Source organism: Lissotriton helveticus, chromosome 9, assembly GCF_964261635.1.
Source record: "Lissotriton helveticus chromosome 9, aLisHel1.1, whole genome shotgun sequence".
NCBI lineage: Eukaryota > Metazoa > Chordata > Amphibia > Caudata > Salamandridae > Lissotriton > Lissotriton helveticus.
The window spans coordinates 552,678,537-552,702,812 of record NC_136070.1 but is presented as its reverse complement, the minus strand read 5'-3'; the positions used below and the strand labels follow the sequence as shown (position 1 = coordinate 552,702,812).

General features: G+C 45.7%; 1 protein-coding gene across 1 annotated transcript in view; it reads right to left on the bottom strand.

Annotated features, from left to right (window-relative positions):
• LOC144781544 (solute carrier family 22 member 6-A-like) overlaps positions 1-24,276 on the bottom strand; it is a 573,094-nt gene that overhangs the window by 480,890 nt on the left and 67,928 nt on the right. The gene's annotated exons all lie outside the window — the stretch shown is intronic.

Genomic DNA, 24,276 nt, shown 5'->3' with positions numbered 1-24,276 from the left:
GCTTTGGAGGCAGTCATCTAAAGCTGGTCCAGGTGGTTACTAGATGTTTACCTTTGTTTACTTTCTTGTAGTTTATTTAGCTTCTTTGGGAAACCTATAGCATATTGGTATGTATGTTATTGTCTTAATGCCAGGTTGAAATGTGTACACCCTCTTGGGGCCCTTTTCCGAGAGGGCTAGAAGTCACGATTTTAGCTAACAAACCCTGCTTTTACCCCAAATAGCACTATAAGTAGCCTGGTATTTCCAGGCACATATACAGTTTCAAGGCCGTTGAAATATGACCAGAAAATAGACCAGGATTTGAGGAAAATAACATCAAACTGGTTTAATAATAGCGGCTTCGACATGTTAGCCATTTCGCATGTAACAACTAACCCTGGGCAAAGCACTACGCTACACTCGCGTAGTTTGCGAACTTTGCACTACTTCGCACTACGCAAACTGCACGTAGCACAGTGCAAACACACGTAGCGTAGCGTAGTGCAGCAGTTATTCTTTGCTTGCTCGCAGTCCTCAACGTCAAGTTGGTGACCGTGAGCAAGCAAAATGACATCACGGCGAGACTTTTTCCTCATTCGCGATCAGCAACATCAAGTTGCCAATCGCGAGTGTGGAAAATAAACCTCCCGGCGAGATTCTCAACATGGGGAGGTCAGGTTTCTGATTGCGACTGGTCGCGTATGCTCGCGACCGCTCGCGATGAGAAACTACCAGTCCGCGTTGAGAAAGCTGCCGCTCGATGAAAAAATCTACTCGAGCGGCAGAAAACTATAGCTCGCACTATGCAAGATGCCGTTTTCAATGATTGCACAGTGCCGGATGCTTGTCCGCACTGTGCAATCATTGAAAACGGCATCTTGCACAGTGTGAACAGGGTACTACGCATTTCGCGTAGTGCTATGCGTAGCTCGCGTAGTGCGAAGTGCACTTTGCGTAGCTTCACGTAGCGCTACTTCGCAAACTGCAGCAACACATATGTAAGATTGTTGTACTGGTGCATTTAAGAGCAATATGGTGCTTGCAAAGTATTTGCAGACTAGACAGAGAACTATCATGTTTGTTCATGCTTTGATGGACTTCCAAAGTATCATTTGGAAGGAGAGCAGTCTAGAAATCTCTCGTTTTGAGGCTGTGGGACAGACTCGTTTTGGCCATTTCGAGATCTAGTCAGATGAAGAGCTCCACATGGGGGTATAAGTAGTGCCTACTTTGGGAGCTTATTAGGGTGCACACCACTGCTCAGTGGAAGCTGTTTGTATTTAGGATTCTGCAAGAGGTGAAAGCTGGCTGCTTTGGTGTTGGATCTGCCTTGATAATCATTGATAGAGCCAGTGTCTTGATGCCTCCTCCGGATTTGGTATAGTTAACTATGGTAGGAGAGTGGTTAAAGAGGAGAAGCTTAGTGTGGTACAGGGTGAGGAGATGTCTGGGCGCTAATAGAAAGGCTGCAGGCAGTTGGTTGTAGAACTTTAACCCGCATCCTCTGATCGATTTTTAAATAGTGTTGAGTCAATTGAAGAATTTAATAAAATACTTGTTAGAGGCATCAACCTTGAGCTAAATTTAGGCATCATCAAAATCTGAGTCGAATGTGAGCCCAAGCTACCCAAGACTGTGCACTAAGGATATGATTTAGCTGTTAAATGGTGTGGAGGAATCCAGAAGCCATAAGTTGCCCACCAGTGGCTTGAAAACTAATGTTTGTTGTCATGCATTAGTGTGGAGAAAAGGTAAAACAAGTGCAAGAAAACAAAGTGATGTGAGATAAAACCATGGCGGGCCCATTACAAGTGGGCCATAAAACCGCCTGATACTGTCCATATAGAGTTACAAAAGGAATGGGCATCAGTAATTCTGGGACATAGAAATACTCCTGATTACATGTTTTGGGCAAATAACGTGTAAGAAAGAGGAGGTGCTTTTACAATGGCTCCCGTATGTTCATGACTTGCACTTTTAATGGGAATCTTGTAATTCTGATCCTGCAAGTAACCTCTGTTGCGCCCTCCTTTCAGGATTACTCAGGCACTTGTAACAAAGCTGTTGGAGTGGTTGAAAATTTCACTTCTTGGTAAGGAAAACTTCAGAGTTCTCTAAGGACAATCAGCAACAGAGAATCCTATCAAATGCTTAGCTAAATGCTAAATGATCACAGTTCATGCTCTTCTTAAATGCCATACTTTTTGTTTCACCTCTTTAATCCCAGTCATATCAGTTTACTGTTCACCTTTTTGTCCTCAACTGAAAAGGAGGAAAGGTTATGTTAGTTTTGCCTGGACTTGGAATGCATAGTACAGCAGATGGAAGCAGTAAAGATTAAATTCACTGAAACATATTTCTAGGATCTTTTGCGATGCCACCATTTTTTACACATTTCCACTATTTCACTATCAAATTTAGGTATCCACTATGGACAGCTTTAGCTGTGCGTTGACAAAATTTAAGGTTTTCAAAAACAGATTTAGAGTGCATGAGAGCTTGCCCTCTTGCTCATAACTGTATCATGTTGCTGTCTATCTCAGTTGTCTGTTCTTGATTTGACAGCTTTTCTCGATCTTTTTGTGTTTGGCCTGACCAGGAGCATTTTAGTCTCCTGATTGGATGAAGTGTTTCCTTTCATTGTATGCTTAGATTCTCGTTTAAAAAATTTGCTAATGACCACTCCCAGGGCTTTAAGTGGGATGAACAAACTGTGGGGTCTCTCAAAGGTGCGTGACCAATTTATTTAAGGGCTTGGCTTAGAAACACGTAAGCTAAAAATCTGTGGTTAGCTTAGTGTGCCAACCGACTTGTATTTTGCTGTGTCTGTCATTGCATCCAGATATATGATACAACAAGTAACATTACATCTACAACAAGTCAGGACAATTTGTGGGGATCCTACGAAAGGAGGCAAGTTGCAGGAGAATTTAGATGTATTTAATCTGGGCCATCAGGTAGAGCGGTAGGAGCGCTGCCTCCTGGCAAACTGTTTCTTGCCTAACGATCGGTGCAGAACTCAAACACAGGCAGAGTTCTACACCTACAATGGTTGTGAACCAGGACTGCACAATCCCACTAAAAGCATGAGACACTACATGGGTCTTCCCCAAAATGCAAAAGAAGAGAAAAAAACAAGAGCTTAAGAAGAGTGAAGAAGAAAGATGAAAAGAAGAAAACACATTAGGCATAAAGTAACCTACAAGAGATACGTGCAAAAGAAACACAGTAATACGGAATGAATAAATACATAAGTAAAGCATAAAAGTCCAAAACCTGTAAAAAGAAAAGTTAACATACATTACTACTAACAGTAAATGAAGAACAAGATCCTGTGGAAGGAAAAGTCACAACAAAAACAAACTAAGTTCTATAATGTGCAGGAATGTTCCTAGACCTAGAACTACGCTTCACAACAACTTGTGCATGACTAGTTGACTTACTATGATCACAAGAATCTGACCCACCAAATAAAACATCAGACATGTTTTACTTTACCAAGAAACACTTATTCCACCACTGCCCATTCTCCAATTTAACAGAATTTCCTTTCACCTGAGTAATAGTGAAAGAAGGACCACATTTGGGTCCACCCTTTCACACATGAACAGGTTTTTTAACATGCACACTATCACCAACAAGCAACCTAAGTTCCTTGACTCTTTTCCTGTTGTCAAAATAACTCTTTTGTTTTTCTTGAGAGAGACACACACGTCTCCTGACACATGTATCCAACCAATTTCCACCTTTGACCCATCTACACATCCAGCATGGCGAAAAAGTCGCGGCAGCCCTGCGTCCGTGCAACAACTCAAAAGGAGACACTCCTGTAGAGGAGTGTGGAGTTGTGCGATAAAACCAGAGCATGCGTTACAAAAAGAACACTTGTTCGCTAAGGCCCACTGAATGCGTTCTCCCAATACCGTGTTCATGTGTTCCACAAGACCATTGGTCTGTGGGTAGAAATGTGAACTTTTGAGATGCTTAACACCACTACTGACTAACAATTCTTCAGCTTCACTAGCTAAAAATTGGGGCTCATTATCAGATACCAAAAATTCAGGGAAACCCTCTTTCAAAAAAATGTCTTGAAGAAATTCAACAACGGATGAGGAAGTAACCTCCCTCACAAACCTGACTTCATGCCATTTGGTGTAATAATCCATCAAAACCAAAGCAAATTTGCAAGATGAATCAAGCACATGGAAAGGACCAATAATATCAATACCCAACTTCACCCTAGGTGCAGAAGGTAACTCAATGGGAGAAAGGGGAGGAGTTGACAACTTAGCAGTATTGTCACAACTTGAGCAAACAACACAAGACTTGACAACATTCTCTACCTCTTTGTCCATCATGGGCCACCAGTAGGATAGTCTCACTCTTTTTTTAGTCATCGTGGAGCCCAGATGTCCTTCATGGGCATGGGCAAAGATAACCGCTCTCAAACACACAGGTGGAACAAGTTTGTCAAATCTCATAAGTAGACCATCCTCTATGGTGAACTCATCAGCTACTTGAACATAAGTTTTGAGATCAAAAAGTTTCTCTCCCTAGGCCAACCTGTCTCCACATGCTTCATAACAGACAATAATGAAACATCTTTTGCAAGAGCACTCCACCAATCATTCTCCATAATGGCACATAATTGTGGAAGATCAGCAGCAGCAACAATATAATCTTCTTTGTCCTCCTCGTGCATAATCTTAGGATCTTCAAAAATGTCTGAGGATCGTGACAGATAATCCGCACAATTATTTTTGTTGCCAGGAATGTACTCTGGAGAGTAATCGAACTGCAACAATTTAGATGATAAGCAAGCAATATGAGGTGTAAACCCTCTAACGTTCTTTCCACTTATAATGAAAATCAACAGCTTATGATCAGTTGGGAGACAAAACCTTCTTCCACAAATGTAATTTCTGAACTTCATAACTGCCCCCCAATAAGCTAATATTTCCTTTTCAATTACCGAATACTTTTTCTCAGCAGGTTGACAACACTCTTAAGGCAAAACCATTGGTCTTAACCTCGCCATCTTTTACTTGACTCAACACAGCACCCACACCAACATTGCTGGCATCCACAGTTACAGTGCAGGGAAGATCAGTGTCACAATGTTCTAAAACTCTGGGTGAAACAAGTTGTTCTTTGACCCACTCAAATACCTTCTGGAATTCATGTGTCCATTCAAACCCAAACCCTTCATGAGCATCTGAGAAAGAGGTCTTAACTTCGTAGCAAAATTTTGTACAAAGCATGAATAAAACTCACAAAGCCCTAAAAAGGATTTGCGTGTGGTCTTGTCAGAAGGTGGTTTGGCTTTCACAATGGACTCTACTAATCTAGACTTAGGAAGAATACCCTGCTTAGTGATGATATGTCCTAAGTAATCAACCTCTTCAGCCAAGAAAACACACTTGTCTCTGCGCAAAACTACACCCTTGGACTGAAACCTAGACAACACTTCTTGGAGAATGGCATTATAGTTAGTGTGATCAGGAGCATAAACCAAAACATCAGCCTGAAATACAGACAACCCATCAATTCCCTTGATCATGTTATTCATCAGACGCTGGAAGACTGATGCCGCAGACGCCAGGCCAAACAGCATGCAAACATACTGGTAAGTACCAAATGGAGAAACAAATACAGTGAGATGTCTGGATTATGGAGCAAGTTCCACTTGGTTATAAGCGGAGGCTAAGTCCAACTTGGAAAACACCTTAGCATCCTTCAGTTCCACAAGTACCTCATTAATATTTGGGAGAGAGTGTGAATCTACCCAAATTTCTTTGTTAAGACAGCGGAGATCCACACACACTCTCAGTTCCCCATTCTGTTTACGAGCTACAACCAGTGGAGAAAGCCAAAGAGAAGGGTCCACTGGATTAATAATCCCTTTCCTACACAAGGAAGATAACTCATTCTCAAGATCTTGTCTAATGCTGAAAGGAACATTCCTGAGCTTGTGTTTTACAGGTCTGGTGCCATCATTCACAATGATGGTGTGTTGGTAGTCACTGATTTTTCCAAGCTCACCAGAAAACACATGAGGAAATGTATTAATAATTTCCTCCACATCTCCATTGTCTCGCACAACTCGAACTTGCTTACTGGCACCAGGCCTGAGTTCCATGGAGCCACCTTAAAATGTTCAATCCTTTGTGAGCAACATACACTTTCCCCGCAATTTTCCTCCCTCTAAACTCTAAGATGTCTTCAATGTAACCAGAGATATCGATTTCCCGGCCTTCATATAAGACTGCTTTGCGATCCGATGGCAACAAAAGTCTATTAGGCCAGATCTCCTCAAAAATATTCTACGTGATAATGGAAATGCAAGCCCCAGAGTCCAGCAAAAGTTTTAACTCTTTATCTCCAACTTCGACTTCAACGTAGGGGTCAACGCGAAGTTCAGGATTTCCCACCTTGACTGTTTCATCATGAACAACAACAACCCTATCTTTTAACTCTCTATTGACAGAATCATCATCATTGTTGTGCACCTCATCTTGCACTCATTTGACTGTAGTAGGTTGTTTATTTTTAGCTGCTTGACACACCTTCACAAAGTGTCCCTGTCTGTTGCACAACCTGCAAGTAACAAATCTAGCAGGACACGTGCTACCTTACGTGTAGACTCTGTATCCACACCTGTAACAAATGTTAGGTTGATTGCATGGGCGTCCGCAGAAATTTTTCCAGGGGGGGGCAAAATGTTAACGTCATCACCATCCTCCGACATGATGTGTGCCAGGTGTGGCACAAGAAACACTGGGGCGCAGGAGGAGCCATGAGCGGGGAGGAAGCAGGCTGCATATGATCTCATACACCATAGGGTTGTTTTGCCACAGCCATCTCTTACTCCCTAGCACCCCAAAACTCATACCCACCCTGAACCCTAAAACCCTAAAATTACCCCACCCCACCAAACCTCATACCCTCCCTGAATCCTAAAATTATGCCCCTGGCACCCCAAAACCCATACCCACCCTGAACCCTAACTTTACCCACCCTGAACCTTAAAATTACCCCTATACCCAAAACTCATACCTGCCCTGAACCCTAAAATTACCCCCCTGGCATAACCCATACACACCCTGACCCCATTGTCCCCCTGGCACCCCAAAACTCATACCCACTGAACCCTAAAATTACCCCCTGGCACCCCATAACCCATATCGCCCTGACCCCTAAAATTGTCCCCCTTGCACCCCAAACCCCGTACCCGCCCTGAACCCTAAAATTACTCCCCTGGCACCCCAAAACCCATACCCACCCTGAACCCTAAAATTATCCACCTGGCACCCCAATCCCTAACCCGCTGTGAACCTTAAAATTACTTCCTGACTACCTTAAAACCCACACCCACCCTGAACTCTCAAGTTACCCCCTAGCACCACAAAAGCTGAACACTACATTCTGATTGTGTATCGCGCCGTCTCCCTGTTCAGGGAGGATCTGCTGGTCCGATCAGCTCGCCCTGGTCCAGTTCTGCTCGCCCTTCTCTGGAGCTGTTCTGCTTGCCCTGTCCCTCTTCCGGACCCACCGAGCCTGCCTCCGTGCACACTTCCTGGACCTACTCTGTCTGGCCTGGTTCTTTCTCCTTTGAACCCGCTGTCTTCACTGGCAGAGTTAGAACACAGGTCTCACTTCTCTGAAGCTGCTCTCCCTCACCCAGACCCCCCACTCCTCCTCCACTTGCTCTCTCATCTTCCTTCCTCCCTACTTCTCAGTCTCTCTTTCCCCATTGCTTCTCTCTATCTTTCTCTCCCCCTCCTCTTTCACTCTCACCCCCACCGTATCCATGTCCCCGACCCCACCAAGTTTTCCTCTGTCCCCCCTCTCTCTTCCTCCTCCTCATGTCGGTGATAGGGAGCCCGGGGCCCTCTCTGAAAATGCGAGCTGGAGGTGACGTTAAGTGTGAAAGCACCAAGGTGTGAACCTGGAAAAGAGGCAGGGAAGGGGTGGGCAGCAGGTAGAGAGTCAAAGGGGGCACTGGCTCTCAGAGAGATGAGACCGGGCGGGGAGCAGCCCGAGGACAAAAACAACACCAGAGCAAGAGGCAGACGCTACTCTTTTATTCAAATGTGACTATTCTTTCTGCTTAGTAATTTACTTAACAGCAACTGTTCTAGGCAGTCCATCACTATAATCCAATAATTATTTGAAAAGACTTTGCCTCAATCTTGGTATGTGTCAGAGCGTGCTATAAAGTCCGAGGTCTCCTGGCGCTTCTGACTAAATTATAAGATAGAAGGGGAGGGGGGCAGAGGGTACTCAGAAGGATCTAGAAAAGAGTAGAGTCTCCAGGTGTTGTCTAGATGTGACGTGCGATGAGATGCACAGGAGTTCACCTAGAAGAGAGTGCCAAAGGGACGGTGCAGGAAAATGAAGCCTGTGTCTTGTCCTACTGAGCCCTGAAATGCAGAGGAGCTTCGGAATAGAACAGAGAGTGCGAGCTGGAGAGGAACCGTGGCTGGAGCACCATGTGTAATGCATAGTGGCATGGGCGTCCCCAGGGGGCAGGGCCAGCTTTAGCGCTGGTGGCACCCAGTGTGAAAATGTTAGTTGGCGCCCCCAATGAACACTTCCACCACGGATTCTCTCACTAGCACCCTTTAACAGTGACCAAGACTCCATAACAACTCTCTCTCAGATGCATTGAATTCATTATGTAGCACTACTCATACCATTAAAGTATGTCAGAGCACTTTGCATCACGCACACACGTTACGCAGACAATCAATCATACTTGTGTAAATCAGTGTATAGGAAATGTTACAAAAGTCAAAGGACAAAGGGGCATATTATCAAAGCCTAGCGATATTTTTCTCGCCACGTTTGCGTCCGTTTTCGGATGAAATGCGACGATAAAAATATTGCTTTATTTACAAGAGCACGCTAACGCGTGTTCAATGGGATTAGCGCTGGTTTCAACATTGCATCGCATTGCATCGCTAATGAGATGCAAAGGAGGTGTGTCCAGTGAAACAACATGGGATATCATCACTAACCCTGATTCTCTCTATTTTCAAGTGTATCGCTAACACACATAGCGATATTATAATCAGCGCAAACCGGGTTTTTCGCCGCTTTGTAACGCCTGCTATTTTCCTTACTAAGCCATATCTATAATGGGAGATGGATTGTAATGCTGAGTCTACGTCTCCCATTATAGATTAGATTTTCCCTACCGCGGTTTTCTATCGCTGGAATTCCGGCGATTTCGACTCTTTCCGCCGCGTTTGCCTGGATTTCTATCGCCTGCGCGATGCGCCTTGCTGATAGTGCGCTCACCAGGCGATAGAATCCGGTGATATGTGGCATTAATTTTTTGAACGCTACACACAGCCAGTGATAATTATCACTGGCCATTGATGATATGCCCCTAAAAGTGTAGGAGTCACATGTCATCCATACTGGTAGGCAGTATAGTTTAGGAGTGCTTGGTGTGGAGAAGCACAAACACAGAGTTGAAAAAGAAACAGCATAGTTGGGAGTTTTCTTTAATAATAAGACTCCATTTCTACCCAAATTAACCCTTTTTGCAACATTAATCAATGTTCTATACTTCGCAGAGTGTATGCACTTCTATGATAAAAGTTATTACCTCACTATTTTATATTAGGACTTTAAGTTATAAATTGCAAGTAAGAAGAGGATGGCTCTTTTAAAAGCAGTAACCTGCTGATTTATTTACATTAAATGCACTCTTTAATCTACTTGGCACACGTTCTTTGCAGCAGGCATATTAACCCTCTGTACTACCTTCACATACTTCAAAAACTCAACTACACAAAGCTCTGATCTCTGGCTAGGAAGAACATTAATCACAGGATTTATCTTGACATTTTTGTGAGGCCCCGTAATTGCAGGAGGAAAGGAACGTGCAGCAGGTGCTTTTAAATCATAATTAAGTTGGTCACACCAGCCTAGAGCCAGCCCTGACAGGGGGCAAGGAGAGTTGCTCCAGGGGGGGGCAAGCGCCCCTCCTTGCCCCCCCCTGCGGACGCCCATGGTTGATTGGAAAAAGGATGAAATTTTTCACCAGAAATGACACCAGATTTCTCATTTTGACTAGAATCTTTCAGATTTTTAACTTTGACAGCTGAGACACTCTCACTAGCCTTAGGTTCAAGTTCTTTGGCAGACAACTGTGATGTTTCTATGCTTTTCACCAACTTAATGGTTTCTTCCAACGTTAGATTTACCATAGAAAGCAGTTTCTGTTTTATCATTTTATCCGTGCAGTGACAGATGAATTGATCACAAACTAATTGATCTGCAAGGTTCTCAAACTGGCACTCAGAAACTAACCTCCTTAAGGCAGTGATATATGTGTCAACATTTTCCCCCGGTTTTTGGACACATAAAAAAAACTTGTGTCGCCAAACCACCAAACTGGGTTGTACATCAAATCTGTTTTGTAACTTCTTTAAAGTCTCTTGATATTCATCAAGTACTTCTCCATCTGCAACAACAGGCGGAGGAAGATGTTTCAAAATCTCTCTTCCTTCATAGCCTAAGGAGTGCAAAAGAAGATATCTCTTCCTTTCCGTTCTGAAACGTACCTCTCCTATTGCACCAAGATAATTTTCAAAACCATCATACCATTGTTTTCATTTAATCGGTGGATCACCTGGCATTTCTAAAAATGCTGGAGGAGGTGACACTGACTGCATGATAACTGCAGTTTTTTTTGTTTTTTTATTAATAAAGTTTGTGGGTACAGTACAGTATATGGATGTGTTAATTCTCCCTAATAAAAATGCACATTAAATGATACATAGCACTTAAAATGAAAAACAAATAGTAAAAACAAGCTTGTCTCTTCACTGTGGTTCCAATATACTATTGGTAAAATAATCCCACATACAAAATCCTTTGTGCCTTAATAAAACTACCAGAGGACAAGAAAAAACTGACGTCACAATCCCTTTCAACACGGCACTTCTGTCTTAGAAAACTGAAACTGACAAAGGCTTTGAGCCGCTGACTTGTGTTCCACTGACAAAGAATTCGCTCACTGCATCGACGTCATCACGTGCTGAGCACTAACATGACACTACCTCACTGAAACGCAGATCCAGCCATGCGTTTCACTGCTAACTTTTACAGATCGATGAAAATGTCGCTCTGTCTCTGCTCTGCCTCATGAAATCACTTCTCCGCTTTGTCACCACTGCTGCAGCTCCGACCAATTCTAGTATTGAATTTGATTCTGCTGACAGCATGTTCTGATTGACAGACGCAAGCACACAGGTTCTTCTCGATGGCCCAGTCATGTCGCCAAGAAAGATGTGGTGATCCGACTACAGGAGGCAAGTTGCAGAAGAAATTAGATTTATTTAATCTGGGCCATCAGGCAGAGCGTTAGGAACGCAGTCTCCTGGCAAACTGTTTCTCGCCTAACGACCGGTGCAGAACTCAAACAGAGGCAGAGTTCAGGGCCGGACTGGGAACCACAACCGACCGTGGCAAAGTGCTCGGCCACCCCCACCCCCCACGCCACTCTGAGGGGAGGGGGAAGGGGGGCCGGCCGAGCACTTTGCCGGGCCGGTTTTCTGCCGATTTTGTTACAGGGCCGATTTTGCAGCTATGCTGCAAAAACGGCCCTGTAACAAAAATGGCCCCCAGGGGTCCAAAACCAGCCCCCACCCATGCGGCGCACTGGGGGATTGCCCGGTGCCCGCTATGACCAGTCCGGGCCTGGCAGAGTTCTACACCGACAATGGTTGTAAACCAGGACTGCACAAGCCAACTAAAAGCACAAGACACTACACAATTGGCTTTGTCATTGGTTGTTATTTGCATAAAATAAAAAGCAGCAACTATGGCTTATATATAATATTGAAAAAGCTTCCACTTAAAGCCCTGGTGACACCACAATGTTGCTGCTCCTGAGTTTCAAAAAGAGAAGGGAAATTCAGAGAGAAAATTACTCTCTTTAAAGGATTTCATTTCCCCGACAATGCTCACCTGGCATGACATCATGCCGTAACTTTTCCACTCCTGGGAAGTGAGCAGTGTGGTCACCTGCACATCGATGTGCTGCTGTCTCAAAGCGGGTCTCTATCGGGTACTGTTTTGTGCCCTGGCACAGGCGGTCCATTTTTTTCCTGACTCTAGTGACAGCAGTCTGGTGTCACTGCAGTCCGGAAAAAGGGCACAAAACAGAGCCAGATAGAGACCCGTTTCAAAGTCCCCTTTAAAAAACTGCCGGTGCTCAGCACCGGTGAGACCCGGCCCACTTAAAGCCCTGACCACTCCTTGGGAGTGCATGTGTTTTCTTGATATCTCCTGCTGCTTTTGTCCCGCCCCAAATTGTCTTTTTTAACTCCCCCACTGCCCGAAGATACTCATCTTTGTCCCCATCCCTCTCCCCATGTTACCTCGTATATATTTATGTATTTATTTGTTTCTTTTTGCGGGCATGGAAACTGCAAAGTTCTACTTGGGCACACACTTCTGTTTTTGGCCTGCACCTGTTTTCTTTATAAACTGTTTAATTTACTGTTTGAACATAGCTGTCCACCATGTTAAAACGGTAAATGAAAAATGGCTGACATGTGTAATGACACATACATACGCACATATCACAACACTTGTGTGCTTTGACAGTTATATTAAAATGAGCTAACTTAAAATGTTAAGGTTACCAGTCTGCAGACGATTGCCTCTTGACCCATACGTTTGCATGCCAATGGTGAAAAGCATTGGCAAAGTCAGTAGACCAGCCTTTTGGAGCTTAGCCGTATTAGCTTCGCCACTGCTTGTCCTAATATCCTCTTTCTTTGATATTTTTCAACAATTGTCTAAAACATATTCCTTTGTGGAGCCTGCCCCTCTTACATTATTTTCTACAACCATTGATGTTTTCCCAATCCTACTCCTTCACTAAGCGTACTACTTATTGCTAACCTCAATTTTTGGCATCACTTTTGGTAAAAGTGCTGTGAGAAACAGCGTAACATGCAAAAAATAATGGGCCAGATGGAGGTAATATCAAATTTGCGAGTCCTTAATAGCGAATTTTACCGATTCACTATTAAGGACTCAAATTTGAATGTAGGTAGGAATCGCTCAAATATTAGCGATTCCTTAATATTCCTTAATAACGAATTGCAAATTGAGATTGGTTAATAAGGAATACCTACCCATTCCTTCCTATGGTCTAGGAGGTCCATTGGAATGAATGGGAAGATATTCACAATTTGTGATTCGCTATTAAAGAATAGCAAATAGCTGTTGCACCCCTGAAATGTGCATGTGTGCACATGTAGCGCACATACATGTCCTAAGGGCATGAATGTGTGCCACATGGCACTTTAAAAAAAGCAAAAAAGTGATTTTTTTACAGGAAATCGCTAATTACCACCAACTTGAAGTTGGTGGTAATTAGCGATTTCTTCAGCCTAAAGTGCACTTTCTTTTGTGCTACCTACATTGCAATGCGGTTCCTTAAATGCAAGAGCAAAATAAGGAATCGCAAATTTTGGGATGCCTTATTTTGCTAGTAGATTTAAACTCACCTACATTGCTCTCAGCCAAATACCGATCGCAAATGCTGAAATTCTGCGAATTTCAGTGTTAGCGATTGGTATTTGGCCACCTACATCTGGCCCAATGTTAATAAAAATACTAATAATAAGTGCAGGGGTTCGAAAAGTTCCTTAGGGATCAGACACCAGCATTGTCGAACGCCCTTGTTGCTGAATGTCAAGACTGTCTAATCTTGATCGCTCTGAATTTATCTATCATTTCTCTACACTTTTTAGCAGATAGCCCCACATTTTTGGGTGGCGCTATTACATGTCTTTGTTGCAAACACATTTTACCACGTTATTGTAAAAGCAGTTTTGAGGGGGTGAAAGTGTGTGGCATGAATATTTGTGTAAACTGAAGCAGAAATAAGTCAGGTGGCGTACAACGACACATCACCATATTACAATAATATATATTAATAACTACAATATAGTAAATGTACCAAAACAATATTGCAACCATAAACAACACCAAATAATTATCAACGCACCATCAAAATGGAAAAGAAACAGAACAAAAACATAGCATCGGCCAATGTTCCCTCTAATAAGTTTTCTTCTTGTGCTTCAAGCGAGACATAATCTTAAATGGGGCAGGAGGAGAAAGGTGAGGGAGAAAAACAATTCTGCATTATTACCTGAAAAATATTGGAAGTGTGAAATAGGAAATGGTTGAAATTCAGAGCAAGTTGGATATTCAACCATGGATGCAACGCAAACTACAACCTACCGCCCCTTCACCTCATCTCTTCCCCAAGCCTACTATCAGGGCACTTCTCCGTTCTCACCAGCCATGTCTCTTTCTCTTCATTGAAATCTGAAATTGCATAAATGGCCTTGAATTAAAACTAGGGGTGGGTGTAGTTTGCGAAGTAGTGCTACGCGTAGCTATGCGAAGTGCTCTTCGCACTGCGCGAGCTTCTTGTAGCACTACGTGAACTGCATAGTAGCATGTTCCCACTGTGCAAGATGTCGTTTTCAATGATTGCACAGTGTGGACAAGCATCTGGCACTGTGCAATCATTGAAAACAGCATCTTGCACAGTGCGAGCTGCTCTTTTCTGCTGCTCGAGTATATTTTTACTTGAGCTGCAGCTTTCTCAACGCGGACTGGTAGATTCTCATTGCGAGCGGTCGCTAGAATGCGTGACCACTGGCAATGAGAAACCTGACCTCCCCGCATTGAGAATCTCGCCAGGACGTTTATTTTCCATGCTCGCGATTGGCAATTTGATGTTGCTGATCGCGAACAAGGAAAAAGGCTCGCGGGGATGTCATTTTGCTTGATCGCGGTCGCCAACTTGACGTTGAGGACCGCGAGCAAGCAAAAAATGACTGCTGCACTACGCTACGCTGCGCTACTCATGTTTGCACTGTGCTACGTGCAGTTTGCGTAGTGCGAAGTTGCGCAAACTACACGAGCATAGCGTAGTGCTTCGCCAAGGGTTACTTAAAATATCACAACTAATTAAAGAGTTATGGAAGTTCATCTGCAGAACAGGTGGCAATATACTTATAAACCATACTGCATATTTTGAAAACTGGACTACCGGCCTTGGAAAGGAACATTTGTTATCAAAATTTTATAATTGAGCTGTTGGGTGACAGCTGTTGTTCTTAAGTCCAGGAAAAGCAGTGATAGTAGCATAAAACACTGATGTATATACTACACAGTTTCAGTCTCACTTTTGTAGTTATAGATAGGTCGGAGTTTTCATATGAAGAGCGTTTCTTGTTCTGCTATTGCCTTTTGCTCTGTTTGATGAATCTTTATTAATCTTCATGACACTTTAAACAAATATATTATACTAATCCACATAAGCGTATTCCTGGAATGTTTTCTGAGGAGATCCTTCAAGTGGGATTCAAGAAAAAAGGGGAGGTCCCAAAACATTGATTTCTGATGTTAATTCTCATAGACAATTTTAGAAAGTGATACAGGAAAAATGGCGTCCTGAAAATGAATTACAAAATATAAAAGGGGACAGATTGAACATACCCTGAAGCCTAGGGGTATTTTGGGGGGGCATCCCAAAGGGACCTCCCTTGATTGACTGGCCGCACATGGACAACATATAGTGGCAACTATTACAGGACTCTGGTCATGGTCCCCAATGAAATGCATGGTAGGTAATAGCGGGTTTTGAGGGTCACAAGAATGGGCACATAAAGGGGTGGTAGCAGATTTTAGTCTCTAATATGCATTTTCGTACCTGTGGTGAAAAATGCTAATTCTCTACAGAGATTTGACTAGCCAAGTTTTAGAGAAAACAGTGTTTTCTCATGATTTTCTCATAGAGGTATTGTATGGTGCTCTATAAGAGAGATAAAAAGAGAGCACAATCTCTATAAATTCACACTATCTTCCTCACCCATGTGACTTTGATATTCAGAGTAAAACACTCTTCCAACAGAAACAGCAGCCTTTCAGTTGATTCTCGAGTGTTTTGCAGCCTTCCGCATTGATCTAATAAACAAATAGAGCGCTTATATTTGTATTCATGACAAAATTGTGATACACCTGCCACTATCTAAATGGAAACAAAGATGTAAAACTTGTAACATTTGTTTTATAAATAAACAAAATGAGGGGGTTTATTTTGTCATGGAATTTATGGTTAATGCTATAGTAAGCTAACATGAGGACTAATTTTCTATGAGTTCTCTAATGTAGTTCTAATCCGTGTTAGTAAAAGATTCTACATGCAGACTAAAATATTGTACTTTAAACAACAGCAGCAGTATATCAATTGATACCACAGTGCTCTAATAAAGAAGTAGAGAGCTAAATTTTTTATTTATGACAATTGCGTGGCATAACTGTAACCGTCTCAATGGAATCACTGCTGTTTATTTTATTTATTTAGGTCATTTATATCGCGCACAAATCATCATCCCCAAGGGGATCTCTCGGCGCCTGAGAAAGACAGGCAGTCTGTGAGGAGCGAATTAAAAGAGCCAGGTATTGAGCAATTTTTAAAGTTGGGACAGATTCGGGCATTCCCGAATTTGTTCAGGGAGGTTGTTCCAGAGTTTAGGTGCCAAATAGGAGAAGGCATGAAATCCCATTTTTACCTTAATTCTATGGCATCACAGCAGCTTACGATTACTGGATCTGAGCTGATGTGCAGGATGATACCATTTTAGTTGATTAGTCAGACAAGCCGGTCCCAATCCATGCAAGGACCTAAAGACCAGGCACAATATCTTAAAGGTGGCCTGTTTCTTGACTGGAAGCCAATGTAATTGGCGTAGTAGAGGCAAAGAAGGGGTTAGGGCTGGTTTATCAAGGGCAAGGCAGGCAGCTGTATTTTGCACGACCTGTAGTTTGGATAATAGGTCCTCCCTAATTCCTACCAGCAAGGAATTACAGTAGTCAAGGCGACTAATTAATAGCACCTGAATAAGAGTCTTCCCGGCGCTGAGTTGGGATACAGGGGAAGATCTTTCTCAACATCCTCATGGTCCCGAAGCAGGAGCCTGCAAGCGTCTTCAGCTGCTCCTCCATTGAAAGCTGATTATCAATCTTTATCCCAAGATTCTTCGCCCAACTTCTCGGGGAGGGGCCTCTCCCAATTCTGATGGCCACTAGTCTGAGGACCACAGGTCAACAGCCTTGCCAAGCAGGAGAATCTCTGTTTTTGAGGAATTTAGTTGTAAAAAGTTCCTCTTCATCCAATCTGCTATGTTGATCATGCATCTTAAAAACTTAGCTTTCGTTTTGGCAGGATCCTTCTGTACAATCATCTGCATATCATCGGCATAGGATATGGTTTCAAACCCACAGTTTCTGTTGATTGAGACCAAGGAGGCAACATATAAATTGAATAACGTAGGACTCAATATAGAGCCCTGCGGTACCCCCTTGTCCACTGAAGCTGTAGATGATACATAGGCATCGAGCTGAACAGATTGGGTCCTATCAGAGAGATAACTTTGAATCCATTTAAAGACTAAGCCTCCGACTCCAATCTCTAGCAGCCTGCTAAACAGAATGTGGTGGGAGATGGTGTCGAAAGCTGCCGACAGGTCCAGCAGCACTAGCATGACTGGAGCATCCCGGTCGAGCGACATCCTAAGCGTATCCGTAACTTCAAGCAAGGCAGCCTCCATGCTATAAGATGCCCGAAAGTAAGCATGGGCGTAAAATCCGTTCCGTTCACGGAATTTGTGGATTTTCTGCAATTTCGCGGTCCGCGAATCTTGCGAAATTGCAGAAAAATCCACGAAATCGCGTTCGGGACGGATTTTCAAAAACTGAAGTACATGAAGCACTTACAGGGTTACAGCAGGTGTCCAAGTTGAAGCTACTTTCTTTGTAACCATTTACAAAATGGTTATAAAGAAATTAACTTCAACTTGGGCACCTGCTGTAACCCTGTAAGTGCTTCCTGAGCGGCGCCTCCAGAGTTGTTGCCTATTTGCAACTGTTCTCTGACCCTGCTCTGACCCTTGAAGCAGGGTCAGAGAATAGTTACAAGTATGGCACAATGCTCCGGGCTGTCACAAAAATTAAACCACAACAGGAAGCACTTACAGATAAGGAAGCAGGTGCCAGACTTGAAGCTCAAATTCAGTAACACATTAACCAGCCCCCGGTTGAGGCTGGGCAGGTGTGCTTTCTCCCCACAATCTACAGTGGTGAACCAGAGGGTGCTGTGATGAACCAGAAGGTGCAGTTGTGAACCAGAGGGTGCTGTGATGAACCAGAGGGCAGCAGTGGTGAACCAGAGGTTGGCAGTGGTGAACCAGAGGGTGGCATTGGTGAACCAGAGGGTGTCAGTGGTGAACCAGAGGGTGTCAGTGGTGTACCAGAGGGTGCTGGGATGAACCAAAGGGTGGCAGTGATGAACCAGAGGGTGTCAGTGATGAACCAGAGGGTGGCAGTGGTGAACCAGAGGGTGGCAGTGATGAACCAGTGTGTGGCAGTGGTGAACCAGAGGGTGACATGATGAAACAGAGGGTGGCAGTGATGAACCAGAGGGTGGCAGTGATAAACCAGAGGGTGGCAGTGATGAACCAGATGGTGGCAGGGGTGAACCAGAGGGTGGCAGTGGTGAACCAGAGGGTGGCAGTGGTGAACCAGAGGGTGGCAGTGATGAACCAGAGGGTGGCAGTGATGAACCAGAGGGTGGCAGGGTGAACCAGAGGGTGGCAGTGGTGAGCCAGAGGGTGGCAGTGATGAACCAGAGGGTGACAGTGGTGAACCAGAGCGTGGCAGTGGTGAACCAGAGGGTTCTGTGATGAACCAGATGGTGGCAGGGTGAACCAGAGTGTGTCAGTGGCAAACCAGAGGGTGGCAGTGTTGAACCAGAGGGTGCTGTGATGAACCAGAGGGTGGCAGTGGTGAACCATAGAGTGGCAGTGTTGAACCAGAGGGTGGTAGTGATGAACCAGAGGGTGGCAGGGGTGAACCAGAGGGTGCTGTGATGAACCAGAGGGTGGCAGTGATGAACCAAAGGGTGGCAGTGGTGAACCAGAGGGTGGCAGTGGTGAACCAGAGGGTGGCAGTGATGAACCAGAGGGTGACAGTGATGATCCAGAGGGTGGCAGTGGTTAACCAGAGGGCTGCAGTGATGAACTAGAGGGTGGCAGTGATGAACCAGAGGGTGGCAGTGGTGAACAGAGGGTGCTGTGATGAACCAGAGGATGTCAGTGAACAACCAGAGGGTGGCAGTCGTGAACCAGAGGGTGGCAGTGATGAACCAGAGGGTGGCAGTGATGAACCAGAGGGTGGCACTGGTGAACCAAAGGGTGCTGTGATGAACCAGAGGGTGGCAGTGATGAACCAGAGGGTAACAGTGATGATCCAGAGGGTGGCAGTGGCAAACCAGGTGGTGGCAGTGATGAACCAAAGGGTGGCAGCGATGAACCAGAGGGTGGAAGTGGTGAACCAGAGGGTGCTGTGATGAACCAGAGGGTGGCAGTGATGAACCAGAGGGTGACAGTGATGAACCAGAGGGTGGCAGTGGTGAACCAGAGGGTGGCAGTGATGAACTAGAGGGTGACAGTGATGAACCAGAGGGTGGCAGTGGTGAACCAGAGGGTGGCAGTGGTGAACCAGAGGGTGGCAGTGATGAACCAGAGGGTGGCAGTGATGAATCAGAGGGTGGCAGTGGTGAACCAGAGGGTGGCAGTGATGAACCAGAGGGTGACAGTGATGAACCAGAGGGTGGCAGTGATGAACCAGAGGGTGGCAGTGGTGAACCAGAGGGTGCTGTGATGAACCAGAGGGTGGCAGTGATGAACCAGAGGGTGACAGTGATGAACCAGAGGGTAGCAGTGGTGAACCAGAGGGTTCTGTGATGAACCAGAGGGTGGCAGTGATGAACCAGAGGGTGACAGTGATGAACCAGAGGGTAGCAGTGGTGAACCAGAGGGTGATGTGATGAACCAGAGGGTGGCCATGATGAACCAGAGGGTGACAGTGATGAACCAGAGGGTGACAGTGGTGAACCAGAGGGTGGCAGGTGTGAACCAGAGGGTGGCAGTGATGAACCAGAGGGTGGCATTGGTGAACCAGAGGGTGCTGTGATTAACCAGAGGGTGGCAGTGATGAACCAGAGGGAGACAGTGATGAACCAGAGGGTGGCAGTGGTGAACCAGAGGGTGCTGTGATGAACCAGAGGGTGGCAGTGATGAACCAGAGGGTGACAGTGGTGAACCAGAGGGTGGCAGTGATGAACCAGAGGGTGGCGCTGCTAAACTGCCAGGGAGCCCTGTGAGTGTGAGCCCCTGCGCTGCTGAGCTGCCCAGGGGTTGTGAGACCACATGCTACTGAACTGCCCCGGGCCCAGTGGGTGTGAGCCCCCGTGCTGATGAACTGCCCCGGAGCCCTCTCAGTGTGAAAATCATTCGTGCTCAAATGCCTGGGAGGCCTCTGGGTGTGAGCACACATTGTGCTAAGTGTCCCTCTGCCCCCAATACATATATACCCGTACTGCACAGCACCATTATGCTCTTGCATCATGAAGTCTGGTGCCTGGATGCTCTCCGTGTAGGTGGTACCACAGTCTGGTGCAGTCAAAATGTAAAGTCATAACTTGCTACATAGCACCAATAAACATGTATCCCCCTGGCACCGGTATGCGTATGTACCAGGCGTGGAGCACCCGCATGCCACTGCACCCTACTGCCCAGCGCCAGAATATGCCTGTACGGGGCAGTTTAGTATTAGATGGGACATTGTCCAGCAGCAGCAGCTGCATGCGCCTGAACCCACTGAGCAGGATCAGAATGGCTTTGTACCAACACGCGCAGCAGAGCTATCTTGGACATCTGAAGGATTCTGGGGTCCTGTGCCAAACGTATTTTTGCATTCATGAGTTTCCCGAGCGCCATCCTCGTGTAGCTCCTGTGACCAGGAGGCTGCTTTCTCCTCATCTGCTGCTCTGCTCGGTCTCTGACCCTTTATAAAGAAAATGCATGTGAACTCGCATAGAAGCCCCGTCCGTTTGGCCCCATCCACCACACACTAGCGGTATGAAACGTCTTCCTGCCCGTCCCCACTATAATGGCCAGCTCACTCAAGGGACCTTGGTGCCTTTTGGCACGCTGGCAAAGTTACAGGCACACGTTGTCACATATTTGTGCAAATGGCACAAAAATCCACGAGTTCGCGGTGAAATTCGCAAACTCGCGGACTTTTTTTGCAATTTCGCATGTATTCGCGGACCGCGAATTCGCAAATTTCACCCATACTTACCCGAAAGCCTGAATGAGAGGGGTCCAGGATCTTATTCTGTTCTAAGTAATTTGAGAGGTGTTGATTTATTATTGTTTGCATGATTTTGGACCAGTGCAGGAGAAGAGAGATGGGTCTATAATTTTGTGCATCCGTCGGATCTGCTAGTGCCTTTTTCAACAGAGGTTTAATATGCGCTACTTTCCAGTTACGTGGAAAAGTGTCTGTAGTTAGGGAAATGTTGCATATTTCTGCCAGAGTATCTGTCAGGATGGCGGCAAGCTCATTCATGGCCCTTGGTGGTAAAGAGTCTAAAATCGATCCTGATTTAGCCTTGGCCAATAAGGCACCCACCTGTTCTCCCGTGATGATGGAAAATTCTTCTAGGCTCGGCGAACCAGAGATTGCCTTAAGAGTCCGACTCTCATTTGAATCCTCTACTGCCCCAGAGGAGCAATATATGGTGTCAATCTTATTGGTAAAATGGGACTCTAGATGATCACAGAACTCCTGGGTTGCTGGCGGGAGCGGGTAATTGGCCCACGGGCTTGTGAACTCTCTTAGAATTGCAAAAAGCTCCAATGATGTGTTTTTGGCCTCCATAATCCGGGTGCCTAGATGAGCTCTCCTGGCTACATTGCAGCTGTTTAGATAAGTTCTATGGGTTTCACGATAACAAATTTCATCTGGTAACGATTTGGAATTTCTCCACCTTCTTTCTAGTGATCTACATAAGGCCTTCCCTTTTTTTAGTGTGGCTATGTACCATGGGGCAGGGGCTACTCTGGCCTGCATTCTCACCATCTTCACAGGTGCAATCACATCAAGAGCATCTGTGATCGAGGCCTCAAATAACAGGCCAAATTACAGTCACTCTTGCTCAGCGATCCAGGAAGGGTATAGAGCCTACTGAACGCTGTTACCACTTTCCAGGCTCTACGTACCTCTGTGCAAAGTTGCGGACGCACAAATGACTTCAGCAGAGTCCAATAGAAATGTAGTGCTAAGTGGTCTGTCCAATCTACCTCCAATGGGGGGTCTAGTCTTAGGTCTGACATTTTAGAAAAGATAGTATCCAATACATGGCCTGCCTGGTGGGTTGGGCTGGTTACTCTGGAGAAAAGCTCCAAAATTCCATGGCTGCATGCAAACTTGCCGATTCATTGTTTGTAAGAGCCTTCAAATGGTGGTTAAAATCCCCTACTAATAAAAATGTAGTTGCCTGCAGTATGAAAGGGGCCAACCTTTCTAAAAGAGATATGCAGAATTCTCTTTTATTACCTCCCGGAGGATGGTAGACTAGTGCCGATTTCAATTCAGTTTGCTTGCTGCACTGGTATGGAGGGCGTATTGCAATAGCCAGACCTCCACTTCTCTTACCTACTTTGTCTAAACGCACAACAGAATAGTCTGCCGGAATTGCCATTGCTAGTGTGGGAGTAGCCTCATTATTTAGTCAAGTTTCCGTGTCCGGATCCGGATTGGTGTCATCCAATAGCTCCCAAATTTCAGCCACGTGTTTGGGAAGAGATCGCACAGTAAGATAGAGTCCCTTCAGGGGGGCTGATGATTTCCCTCCTGTCTGCTTCCCCCTCTCCACAGCCTGGACTTAGACCATTTGGTGTCCTGTCTGGTCATACTCCAGAGTACCTGCCAAATGGGCCCTGTCAGCTAATGGGCGGCTGCAATAAGGACAGTATCTTCCTATGAGAGACTCTATTATGTGCGGCGTGTGCCTCCTTCCCAAATACGAGGGGCCGTCTGTCCCAATTGCATCAGTCTCTCCCTTGAATATACTAACCTGCAGGCAGGATGGGCCAGGTCACAAATGGGCAGCATCTCCTGGCAGCCGGCAGCGTTCAGGCGCGGACCGGCGCAGACGGGCTTGGCAGCGGCGCATCTGCTGCGCAGCGGCCGCGAACGCTGCAGATTTATAGCCCCCGAAGCCTTTCGAGCTGGGCAACTTAAAACATTATCATCGTAAGTATGGTTAGTGCTCTAGAAAGCTAACATGAGAATAAACAGATGCCAGGAGCAGTGGTGTTACTACGGACTGTGGAGGGCAGGAATGTAGGGAGCGGGGGCGCACACACACGCAAACAAACTTACACACACACACACACACACACTCTCTCTTTCGCTCGCTCTTTCTCTCTCTCTCTCTCTCTCTCTCTCTATCTCTCTCTCTCTATATACAGGGCAGAGGGAAGAGTCAAGGGCAGCAAGCTAACCAGGGAGGGTAGACAGCAGGGGCAATGACAGCACAATGGATAGCGGCGGGCAGGAAGAAGGGGGAAGGGGCCCACACAGGGACAACAGGGAAGGTACACGGAGGGACAGGGCAGAAAGTTCACCAGGCTGGGCAGGTGGTAGGGCAGTGGCTGCATAAAGAATTGCGAAGGGCAGGGACAAAGAGGCAGGGGCAATCACACAGACAATAGAGGGCAGTGGGGAGACAGAAAGGAAGCAAGCTGAGCAGGCCGGTCAGGCAACAGGGACAATCTCAGCAGACCATAGGGTGTAGTGGGAAGGGGAGTGAACACATATGGACAACGTACTGAAGGGGGTAGGGGCAGCTAACTGTCCAAGGCAAGCATGTGGCAGTGGCACCTTAAAGGATCACGGAAGGCAGGTGATAAAGGCAAGCACATGAACAACGGAGGGCTTGAGAGGGAGTGGGTAGTAAGCTGCCAATAAAGGGCATTCAGCAGGGGCAATGGCAGCCCAACAGATGATGGAGGACAGGAGGGGGGCATGGAGAGGGACACTGACATTGGAAGGCAAGGAGGCAGGGCTAGCAAGTTGAAAAGGCAATACAAGCGGCAGGGACAGTGGTAGCACCGAGGACTGTTGAGGGCTACAGGAAGGGGACACGAGCACACACATGGGCAACTGAGTGCATCGGCGAGGAGGCAGGGCAGTTCAGCAGCTTTAGCAGGCAGGGCATGTGGCAGGGGCAGTTACAGCACAACAGCCAGTGGATGGCCCGAAGATAGGGGTAGGGGAATTAACATGGATAACAGCTGGTATGGTGGCAGGGCAGAAAGATAAACAGGCCAG